This window comes from Peromyscus maniculatus, chromosome 2 (assembly GCF_049852395.1).
Source record: "Peromyscus maniculatus bairdii isolate BWxNUB_F1_BW_parent chromosome 2, HU_Pman_BW_mat_3.1, whole genome shotgun sequence".
Lineage (NCBI taxonomy): Eukaryota > Metazoa > Chordata > Mammalia > Rodentia > Cricetidae > Peromyscus > Peromyscus maniculatus.
In genome coordinates this window covers 163577100-163588370 of record NC_134853.1, presented here as the reverse complement: position 1 = coordinate 163588370, position 11271 = coordinate 163577100, and the positions used below count along the sequence as shown (strand labels likewise).

At 45.5% G+C, this 11271-nt stretch overlaps 2 pseudogenes; one reads left to right on the top strand and one right to left on the bottom strand.

The window, feature by feature from the left end:
- Positions 1-3995: 3995 nt before the first annotated feature.
- Positions 3996-6192, top strand: LOC143271716 (crooked neck-like protein 1 pseudogene; annotated as a pseudogene).
- A 4068-nt stretch (positions 6193-10260) lies between these two features.
- LOC143271715 (transcription initiation factor TFIID subunit 10 pseudogene) lies at positions 10261-10871 on the bottom strand (annotated as a pseudogene).
- Between the last annotated feature and the right edge of the window lie 400 nt (positions 10872-11271).

Here is an 11271-nt window from a genome sequence, read left to right as displayed (position 1 = left end):
GTGAAAAGTGTGAGGCAGGTTCTTGTCTAAACCCCACTCTGTTTTTGAAAGAGGGTCATCATGTAGTTCCAGCCTTCCTGAAACTGTTTTTAAAAAAAATTATTTGTTTGTTGATTAATTAACTAAGTGTACACTGTTTTGCCTGTATGTATGCTAGTACATCTGAGGAGGACACCAAATCTCATATGGATGGTTGTGAGCCACCATGTGGTGTTTGCTGGAATTGACCTCAGGACCTCTGGAAAAGAAGCTGGTTGCTGGAATTGACCTCAGGACCTCTGGAAAAGAAGCTAGTGCTCTTAGCCTCTGAGCCATCTCTCCAGCCCTTTTATGTAACTTTTTATGTAGACCAGCTTGCTTGTGCATCCAAGATGCTGGGATTAACGGTGTGTTCACCCATGCCTGGTTCAGCTCCCATTATTGGTGACTTTTTGTTTCTCTTCACTCTGCTGGACTGGTCTTTAGAGAAACACCCTCTTCTGTCCGAAAGCCAAGGGCGCCAACTCCTTCCATGACACAGATTTAAAACTGTTCTAAGAAATGGATTTTATATAGCCATGCTGGCTTCTTTCTTGTTAGATAGCCAGAGATGACCTTAGTTCTGGATGACAGGCTTATTCCAGCTTGTCTAGTCCATGCAATGCTTTAGAGAGAGCCTAGGGTTTGTGATGATAGGCAAACACATTTCCAGTTGGCTATATCTTCAGAACCATTGTCTAACAGGAGCAGATGCAAGCCATGTTTCTGCTTCAGCATTCTGAGTAGCTAACATAACTGAAGAATGAGAGAACATGCAACTCGGTTATATATTCTAGAAAAGATACCACAGTTGTGACAATGTTTGTCACAAAATTCTTTGAGGATATTTTTAGGAGATTTTGTGTGTATGTCTCTTGCTAGGAAAGGTAGTAATGTCAATCTGCCAACATTCAGAACCATGGGGGTCACATATGAATAAAACACAGCCAGGTGTATTGGCTCACAGGAGTCACCTACTAGGTGGAATGCTGAAGTAGGAGGATTGTCGGGACCTGGAGTATCAGATCTCCAAAGCTACCTAGCAAGACTCTTATCAGAAAAAGAAATAAAAATGGAGTGCATAAACAGCTACTAAATTAATGAACAAATACAATTCAGTATAAAGTGCTCCTGTCTTTCAGGCCAATCTCAGCTTTTTGTCTCTTCCAAAAGAAACTCTTCATCTAGATACTGAAAAATTTCTTATGCAGGCAGCCTCAAACACATGAAGATCTCCCTGCTTCTTTCTTCCTCTAGACTGATGGAAATAAAGTATGTGACCTGAAAACACAGGGATTATTTTTGTTGTGGGTATTTGTTTGTTGAGATAGAGTCTCTCTTTTTGTAGACCTGGATGTCCTGGAGATCTCCATGTAGACCCAGCTAGGGGTGAACTCAGAGTTTGGCCTGCCTCAACCACACAATGTTTGGGGTTAAAGGCATGCACCACCACGAACTGCAAAACACAAACTGTTTTAACTCCTATTATTATCTTTCTTTTTAAGAATTTTTTTCATTCGTTTTGCATACCAAAGTTCCCCATCTTCCCTCTTCCTGCCCCCTCCCAGCTTCCTTTCCCAAACCACTCCCTATTCCCTCCAACAAGAAGGCATTGCCTCCCATGTGGAGGCACATTAAGAGAGACACTAAAGTCTAAGCTTTTCCCCTGCCTCAAGGCTTCATGAGGTGTCCCATCATAGGTTGTAGGCTCCACAATGCCCACTCATGCACCAGAGATGGATACTGATCCTACCACCAGGGGGCCTCCCAAGCAGATTAAGCTACACAACTGTCTCACCCTATAAAGGGCCTAGTTAAGTCCCATGTAGGCTCCACAGCCATTGATCCAGCTTTCATGAATTCCCTCTAGTTTGATTTGAGCTATGGAAGGTGCTGTCTATAGCCAATAGAGTTCCCACTATTACTTGTGTGTGTAGTATCCTTGATGGACATTCCTTCACAATTAGTCATGGTTGAGGGCAACAAACACATAACAACCATGACACATCAAGTTTAGGACTTCCTATCTCTATTTTGAAGAACAAGAAACATGATGAAAAAAATAGTGTGATACCAAGTTCTTATATTGCCACCTGATTAGATCTCATTTCATACCACTTGGTTTCTAAAGCATTGAACATTGTGAGCCATGTGCTCTGAGTCCATTTCTGAGATCTGTCCCTAGGATTTCATGTCCTGTACAGCTTTGAGAGTGACTAGCTTAGTGTGATGTGGAAAGAAAAAACCACAGACACAGGTAGAGAAATGCTGGGGATGAGTGGTCAGTGTGCTGTGAAGGAGCCGCACCAGGAACTCCAAAACACAGAACATTATTATATGCAATGGGCAAAAGGGTACAGCTACTCATGCTACGGGATCTCTGTGAGGAACAGTCTAAAGCTGCAAAAAATCCAGGGAGGATTTCATCCATCCCCACCCCCCACTCCAAGTAGGCTTCCATAGCTCAGAACTCAAGCATGATCCTATTTAGTCTTATCAATGAAACCCAGGAGTCAAGTATGGGGTAATAATGTGGAAGACCAGAGAAGCAAAGGAACAACCACAAGTGACTTCTTACCTCTCCAGTTACTCTGAGCTAATGAGGGGCCAAGATCCTGTCTCTACCTCCCAAGCACTGGAATTAAGGCATGAGCCTCACAAGTGCTGAAATTACGGATGTGTTCCAGAACTGACTGGCCTCTATGATTAAGTACTGGCTAGCTCTGCCCCCTGGTCTCAGGGCAAGCTTGATCAGTCAGAACACCAACAAACAATACAACAGTACCAAGCAGTAACCTTTCCCAGTTTATTGCCAGCACAGGCAATGCCTGCTCTCCAGCTCATAGATAGAATGATTGAAACATTTATAGCATTGTCTTATAACAAAAGTCACTTTTCTGGGCTTTCTTTTTGTCCTTATTATACTTAAGAGTTTGGGGTAAAGTTGGTCAAACAGATCTACAAGTCCTAGGCCCCTATGATCGTAGCTTTCCAGAGGTGCAGGGTATAGCTCCTGGGTCAGCTTGCTCAGTTTGTCTATGTTGTGAAGCAGTTACATGAGGAGAGGCAGAGACAGGTTATTATCAATGAAACTGACCTTGGTGAGCTGGGAGCATTAGTTCAGGGCAAGCAAGAGCACTCTGAATTCTGAATGCTCCAGCCAACAGGCAAAACAGGTTTCTCTCTCTACAAAGAGCCATATATCATGAGGCCTTTATATTTATGGACAACAGAGGGAACAAATAAAGGCCTAAGTCAGCTTCACAATGTCTCAAGGACAAATCCTGCAGCTCCCCTTCCCAGTCACATGCCCACTTGCCCAAGCCTTTAATCCAAACACACGTCAGGCAGAGTCTCTGTGTGTTCAAGGACACACTAGGGAACGGCCAAGTGTAGTGAGACACGCCTTTAATCCCGGGACCCACCATAGAGACCTGAGGTCTGTGCAGACAGGCGGTGACAAGGAAGTGAGGTAGCTGGGCTAAGAGCCAATGAGAGGGCAGAACAGCAAGGCAATCCAAACCTCGGCAATAAAAACCTAGGTAGACCGGAAGTCAGGGCATTTTGGAAGGTGTAGAGCTGGTGAGGTAAGGTAGCTGGTGGCTCCCCGCATTTCCCTGGTCTCTAAGGCTCTCATCCGTATATTTGGCTCTTTTTTTTTTTAAATTAATAAGACCGTTTAGAAATTCGTTTCCAGGGCCAGGTGTGACTCTAAGCTCCTGGACAGAGTCTTCTCTGCTTCCTCTGAAGCTTTTACAACCCGTTACTACTCACCAGGCTGGTCTCAAACTCAGAGATCCTCTTGCCTCTGCCTTCCGAGTGCTGGGATTAAAGGCGTGGGCCTCTGTTGGGGGATCTAGTTTGTCCCGGGCCGGCTCTCTGGTGTTGGCTGGTTTTTGAAGCCCATTTCTGAGGTCCAGCGGTGTGGTGTGTGTGCGTGTTGGTGTCGGGGTTACTCCGGTTCAGCGGCCCCAAACATGGCGTCCTCTACAGCGGCGGGGAAACAGAGGATTCCCAAAGTGGCCAAGGCGAAAAACAAAGCGCCAGCTGAGGTACAGCTAACTGCACAGCAGCTCTTAAGAGAGGCTAAAGAGAGAGAACTCGAGCTCCTTCCACCCCCGCCTCAGCAGAAGATCACAGATGAAGAGGAGCTCAATGATTACAAACTTGGGAAGAGGAAGACTTTTGAAGATAACATAAGAAAAAACAGGACTGTGATTAGTAACTGGATCAAATATGCCCAGTGGGAAGAAAGTCTCAAGGAAATCCCAAGGGCTCGGTCCATATACGAGCGTGCCTTGGATGTAGACTATGGGAGTATTCCACTCTGGCTGAGGTATGGAGAAATGGAAATGAAGAACCGCCAGGTGAACCATGCCCGAAATATCTGGGAGCGAGCCCTAACAACTCTGCCCCGAGTCAGTGAGTTCTGGCACAGGTACACATCCATGGAGGAGATGTTGGGCAATGTCGCCGGTGCCCGTCAAGTGTTTGAGCGCTGGATGGAATGGCGGCCTGAGGAGCAGGCCTGGCACTCCTACATCAGCTTCGAGCTGAGACACAAAGAGGTGGAGCGGGCCCGTACCCTTTACTAACGCTTGGTGCTCGTGCACCCTGCTGTGAAGATCTGGGTCAAGTATGCCCGATTCGAAGAGAAGCATGCTTCTTTTGCCCATGCGCGGCAAGTCTACGAGAGAGCAGTGGAGTTCTTTGGAGAGGAGCATATGGACGCACACCTGTATGCGGCCTTTGCCAAATTCGAGGGAAACCAGAAAGAATTGGAAAGGGTACGAGTTATCTACAAATATGCCCTGGCTAGAATTTCAAAACCAGGGGCGCAAGAACTCTGGAAAAACTATACCGTCTTTGAGAAGAAGTTTGGGGACCGCAGGGCTGTTGAAGATATCATCGTGAGCAAACGGAGATGCCAATATGAAGAAGAAGTGAAGGCTAATCCATACAATTACGATGCCTGGTTTGATTACTTGCGCTTGGAGGAAAGTGAGGCGGAGGCCGACACAGTGCGGGAAGTCTATGAGAGGGCCATTGCCAACGTGCCGCCCATCCAGGAGAAGAGGCATTGGAAGCGCTTCATCTCTCTCTGGATCAACTATGCATTCTACGAAGAGCTGGAAGCCAAGGATCCTGAGAGGACAAGACAGGTCTATCAAGCCTCTTTGGCACTAATTCCTCACAAAAAGTTCACCTTTGCCAAAATGTGGTTATATTACGCACAGTTTGAAATACGACTCAAAAATCTGCCACTGGCCAGGAGAGCTTTGGGGACTTCCATAGGCAAATGCCCAAAGAACAAGTTATTCAAAGGCTATATAGAACTGGAACTACAGCTTTGAGAATTTGACAGATGCCGCAAGCTTTATGAGAAGTTCTTGGAATTTGGACCTGAAAGTTGTACCTCATGGATTAAGTGTGCAGAATTAGAGACAATCCTTGGTGATATCCACAGAGCCCGGGCCATCTAGGAATTAGCCATCAGCCAGCCAAGCTTAGACATGCCAGAGGTCCTTTGGACATCCTATATCGATTTTGAGACTGAGCAGGAAGAAACGGAAAGGGTACGAAAACTTTACCGAAAACTGCTTCAGCGAACACAGGATGTCAAGGTATGGATCAGTTTGGCTCGCTTTGAGTTATCCTCAGGCAAAGAAGCAGGTGTGACTAAATGCAGACAGGTTTATCAAGAGGCGAACAGAACCATGAGAAACCGTGAAGAGAAAGAAGAGAGACTTAAGTTGCTGGAATCCTGGCGAGGGTTTGAAGATGAATTTGGAACAGTATCAGACAAGGAAAGAGTAGACAAACTCATGCCAGAAAAGGTCAAGAAGAGGAGAAAGGTCCAGGCCCAAGATGGGTCTGATGCCGGCTGGGAAGAATACCATGGTTACATCTTTCCAGAGGATGCTGCCAACCAGCCTAACCTCAAGTTTCTGGCAATGGCCAAGCTTTGGAAGAAACGGCAACAAGAAAAAGAAGCTGCCCAATAGGATCCAGATAAGGACATTGGTGAGAGTGAATCCTCATCTTTTTAAATGTTGGACATTTTTTTTAATCGAAATGAATCGTTTAGAACTTTGATTTCTGAACTTTTTTATATATTTACACATTAAGGAGTGATGTTTGATAGCCACCTTTCTAATTATTTTTTTAAACACTATGTCGATAGTGTTTAAATGTCGATAGAACACCTTAGATTCTTGTGTTCACCCCTCCTGCTCCTACCCTACATGAAAATGAGTTTTCTATGGCCTGTGGACTCACATGCCCATCAGTGTATGACAGTTAATTTATAAGCCATGACATTTCCCTACAATGAGACAATGTTTAGACATCAAAGTGAAGTGATGATACACACTGGTACATGGCTAAACTGATTACAGTATAGAAAGCGAGAGAAACAGATCGACCAAGTTGTGCTTTGTGATTCCGTGTCCAGTAACTGTCCAGAAGAGGCAGATTCCAAGAGAGTGGATTATGCTTCTCAGGACTAGGGAGTGAGGGGAGAGGGAAAGAGTGCTTCGAGGAAGATCCCTTTTCGGGAAGAGGACCGACCGTATTTTACAACTGGAGGGAGGCGATTGTACACTATCGTGAATGTACAGAATGTGACTGACTGTTTATGTTTAAAATGCTATGTGGTTATTTTGTATTTAAAAATAAATTTTATCCTGTTAATACAATGACCTGTGTAGTATATGCTCACTCCTTTGGCTTCTGTGGATTTTCCAAACACTGGATTCGTTTCCTTTTTCTTTGACTTTTGATTTTAGGTTTGACCATGGAGCCCTGGCTAAGGTTGAATTCTAGATCCTCCTAGCTGAGGAGTGTTGGTGGTGCTCTCCCAAGTCCAGCTCCACCCAGACATTCTGATGCATGTTCCCCCAGTCAGCTCCTGTAGTTCCCACACTGTCTGAGATTAGAGAGGAGCTCCCAGCACTCAGACTATTCTTATTCAGTACTTCAGACACCAGCTTGGCTTCCGTCTTGGGATCTTTCTTTCCATCCTTTATTTGGGTACCATTCCATGGTGCTAAAGATAGCATCAAGGGCTTCCCATGTGCTTGGCAGGAGCTCTTCTGCCACGTGTGGTCATGCACACTGTTTATTCGAGCACCCAGGAGGCACAGTACCTAGATGTCCTGTAGTTGAGGTCATTCTAGTCTACATAAAGGGTATCATGTCAAACACACACGCACACACACCTCACACACAAACAAACAAACAAAACAATAAAACTTCCACTTCCTCACAGAGACAGCCACAAAGCTCACTTTTACTCCTTAGCATCCTTCACCCTGAGATACAGATTGGACTTTCTTCCCATGCCTGTGGGAAGAGGGAAAGGTTCCTTTAATCATTGCTGCATGCATGCCCCAGGAGCAGTTCCACATACCTGGAAGCCCTCTTCCAGAGAGGCTCAGCATTGATCCAAGATTCTCTAGCTGGAATTCTCTTATTCCAGAAGCTGCTGTCTTGCCCTTTGACACCATTCTCACTATAGCCCAAACTTGCCTGGACCTCCCAATTTTGTCCCAGCTGGCCTGGAGTACCTGATCCAGTTGGCTTCACCTTACAAGCCTACACAATCATACTCATCTCAAATCCAAATGTCAACATTGCTTTTATTTCCATTTTTCTGTATCTCACCCAAACAAATAGTTAATAGTTTTCATCTAGAGAATGTAAAGGAATGTTTATTGTGTCACCTGGGCTGGTCTTTGCCCTGGATATTAGCAGAGGATGGACTAGATTCCTTAGGGGTCACTGAATCACCATCTATGGACCAGATGGCAGGACACTGAATCCAGCAAGTGAGTGCAGCCTCCATCACTGTAGAGGGCTTCAGTGACTCCTCTGAGACTCTGCCTCAAATGGACCATTTGAGTCACAGGCCCTCTAATCCACCACTGACTTCCAGTCTCAGGGAGGAGGGATCAGTGATCTCAATCCCCAACATGCTCATCCACATGGAGTTCCAGATGGTCCATGGAATGGATAGCATCAAATGTACCATCATTAAGCAATGAATGTCAGGGATATAGTAAATCCAGGAGTATGTTGATGACCCACTCCATGAGCTGGGACTGAGTATTACTGACATGTGTCCACAGCATTCAGAGTGTTGGCTGGGAAAGGCTTCATTTAATCTTGAGCTTAGACAGACAGTCAGTTTGTGGAACACTGTGGTGGCTCAATGCATGAGAGTTTGCTACATCAACCGAAAGACCTTAGTGTGATGCCCAGAATCTCCTGTGGAAAAAGAAACAGACCATTGAAAGTCATCCTCTGAAGGCAGGCATGGTGACAAGTGTCTTTAATCACAGCACAAGGGAGGCAGGGGCATGTGGATTTCTGGGAGTTTTTAGCTGGCCTGGTGTACATAATGAGTTCTAGGATGGCCAGAGCTGTGTATGAGACCACATCTCAGAGAGGGAGAGAGAGAGAGAGAGAGAGAGAGAGAGAGAGAGAGAGAGAGAGAGAGAGAGAGAGAGAGAGAGAGAGAGAGAGAGACTGAGGGAGGGAGGGAGGGAGGGAGTATCTTCTGACCTCCACATTGTTACAATGGCACAGAGGGGCCTACATACAGACTCCCATACACACTCAATGATCATAAATCAAAGGCATATCCAGATTACATGTGGGGTGTGTATGTAGATGTAAAAGACAGCAAGTGTTCCCAGAATACAGAAAAAGAAAGGGTGGTGTCAGGGTAATCTGGAACTGTTCCAAGAGTTTCAGGGTGCTGAAATCAAACGCTGGTCCCCAGAAAGAACAGCAAGCCCTGTTAATATCTGAGCCATCTCTCCAAGCGAATCTCTCTCTAGCTTTTTGACTGGGGTTTCATGAAGATGAAGTTTATAAAATGTCCAAGAACACGATATTTGAGTTATCATTTTCTCTTAAATTTCCAGGATGCAGAAGGTGTAGAGACAAGGAGGAGAAGAGAATATGCAAACACGGTTAGCATAATGAACAACTATGAAACTGTCCATAAAAGTGACTCAGTAAATTAAAAGAATCCAATGCCCTCTCATGCAAAAGGGTTTTCTGGAATCCTATGGGAAACTGTAATGCTAAAGTTGGTGGGGGAAATAATGTCCAGCTCCTCAAGCCTTCCAAAGCAAGAAAAAGACAGATCATAGCTCAACGGTGAGAATGCTGTATGTCCAACACCAGTTCAGAGCTCCATCAATTTACTGTTCAAGAAAGAAACACATGTCCATAAATTATAAATCTTTTTGTAGGATGGACAACCAAAAGGCAGTAGCCAACCAAAGACAGAGATGCTCTCTGGATGTCCTGAGTTTTGGTTTCAGCACTCAAGTTAGGTGGTAGCTCTTGTAACTGCAGTCTCAGACGTCCCAACGCCCTCTTCCGATCCTTTAAAGGAACCATATGTATATACACACATGTATATACATAAAGCTAAATAAATCATTTTAAAACCTGGGACCAGATTCTTAAGGCTTCTGAAAGGATGAGTGTTGCCTGTGGAGATAGTGTATCCATTAGCAATCAGGACACCTGGCCTGCACTCAGGGTCCTGACAGGATATATCTCAGCTGCAGCCACTAAGAGGATCCCCTGTGGGCATTCACTAAGTTTCCTTATAAAAGGCTGTCCTTGCATACCTGTCATCTCTTTCTCTTTCTTCACTTTCATCCCCAGAGACCAGTCTCTGCCTCTTCTCCCCCTTCCCTCAATAATCCTGCAAGGTAGGCCTGTTGTATGCTGTGACTCCTTCCTTCTCCCTCACCATTTTAAAATACAACAGTGTCTGTGGTCCAAGCTTGTTTGAGCTTTAAGCAATCCTCCAGCCTCTGCCTCCCTAGTGCTAAGTATAGGCACAAGCCAAGACAGCCCTTTAATTCCATTATTAAGTTTGTGACTTCCTGTCTTAACTTTTAAATTCTTTTAATTATCACTCTGGTAAATGAAAAGTCTTTCTTCCTTTTTTCTTTCTTTCCTTCTCCCTCCCTTCCTTCCTTCCTTCCTTCCTTCCTTCCTTCCTTCCTTCCTTCCTTCCTTCCTTCCTTCCTTTCTTTCTTTCTTTCTTTCTTTCTTTCTTTCTTTCTTTCTTTCTTTCTTCTTTCCTTCCTTCCTTCCTTCCTTTCCTTCTTTTTTTGTTTTATTCTTTCTTTCTGTTTTTCACAATAAAGATTATTATGGAAACAGACTGGTGCAGGGACAGAGGAAAAGACAAATAGGTCTGGCTTAGTTGGCTCAGGTGAAGTAGTGGGGCTTCTTCTCATGGATACCACATTCGCTGAGGGCAGGGGAAAGTCCTCCATGGGAAGGGTGTACTTGCGGTCCTTGCTCTTGGTCAAGGAGCTGCCAGAGGCTGTGCCCTTCATTTTGCAGTGTTGTAGGGCATTGTTGGCAATATCTGAGATGAACTTCTGGGCAGCTAGCGAGATGAGCCAATGTATGCGTGGGTCTGAAGCTTCAATGACAGCAGGGTTCAGGTAATAAGCAGTCACTGTATCTGGGATCCTAGGAGTGTAATCCTCCAACTGCATCAAGAAATTTGCAGAAGTGCTGAACACTACGGGCTTCCCTTCTGTGTTGGCCTTGCTTGGCAGGGCATACAGGCCCTCAGACATTGCCCTTCAAGGGGAGCCAAGCCAGCTGCTGCCACCTAGACTGTCCTGCACTGGAGCCCGACATGGGGCAGGTCCCCCTGGCCCTGCAGTCCCCGCTTGGTTGGTCTTGCGCTCAGAGCATGTGCTGGTGGGCAGGGCAGTAGGAGCCCATACCTGGGGCACCCGACCTGTGACCAAGGCTGCACAGGCTGCTGCTGCCAGAGTGTTACTGCCTGAGCCGATGCAGCTCATGGTGCTGGTGGCAAAGGCGGCGAACCAGGCTTTTCTTTCATCATGATCTAGATCTAATTTTATTAAGGGATTTAATCCTTTTTTTTTTTTTTTTTTTTGGTTTTTCAAGACAGGGTTTCTCTGTGTTGCTTTGTGCCTTTCCTGGAACTCGCTTTGGAGACCAGGCTGGCCTAGATCGCCTGTAGAATTTGTAGAAGGAGGCAGAGGCAGGAGGATCACGAGTTCAAGGCCAGCCTGGGCTACACATTTCCTTTTGACATTTTTGACAAACATTCCCAAGATCATCCCCTCTGTCTAAAATCCCTTTGAGGCAGGGCGTTGAGGGCACTGGCTTTTAATACCACCAGTGGGAGGCAGAGGCAGGAGGATCTCTGAGTTTGAGGCCAGCCTGGTGAGTAGT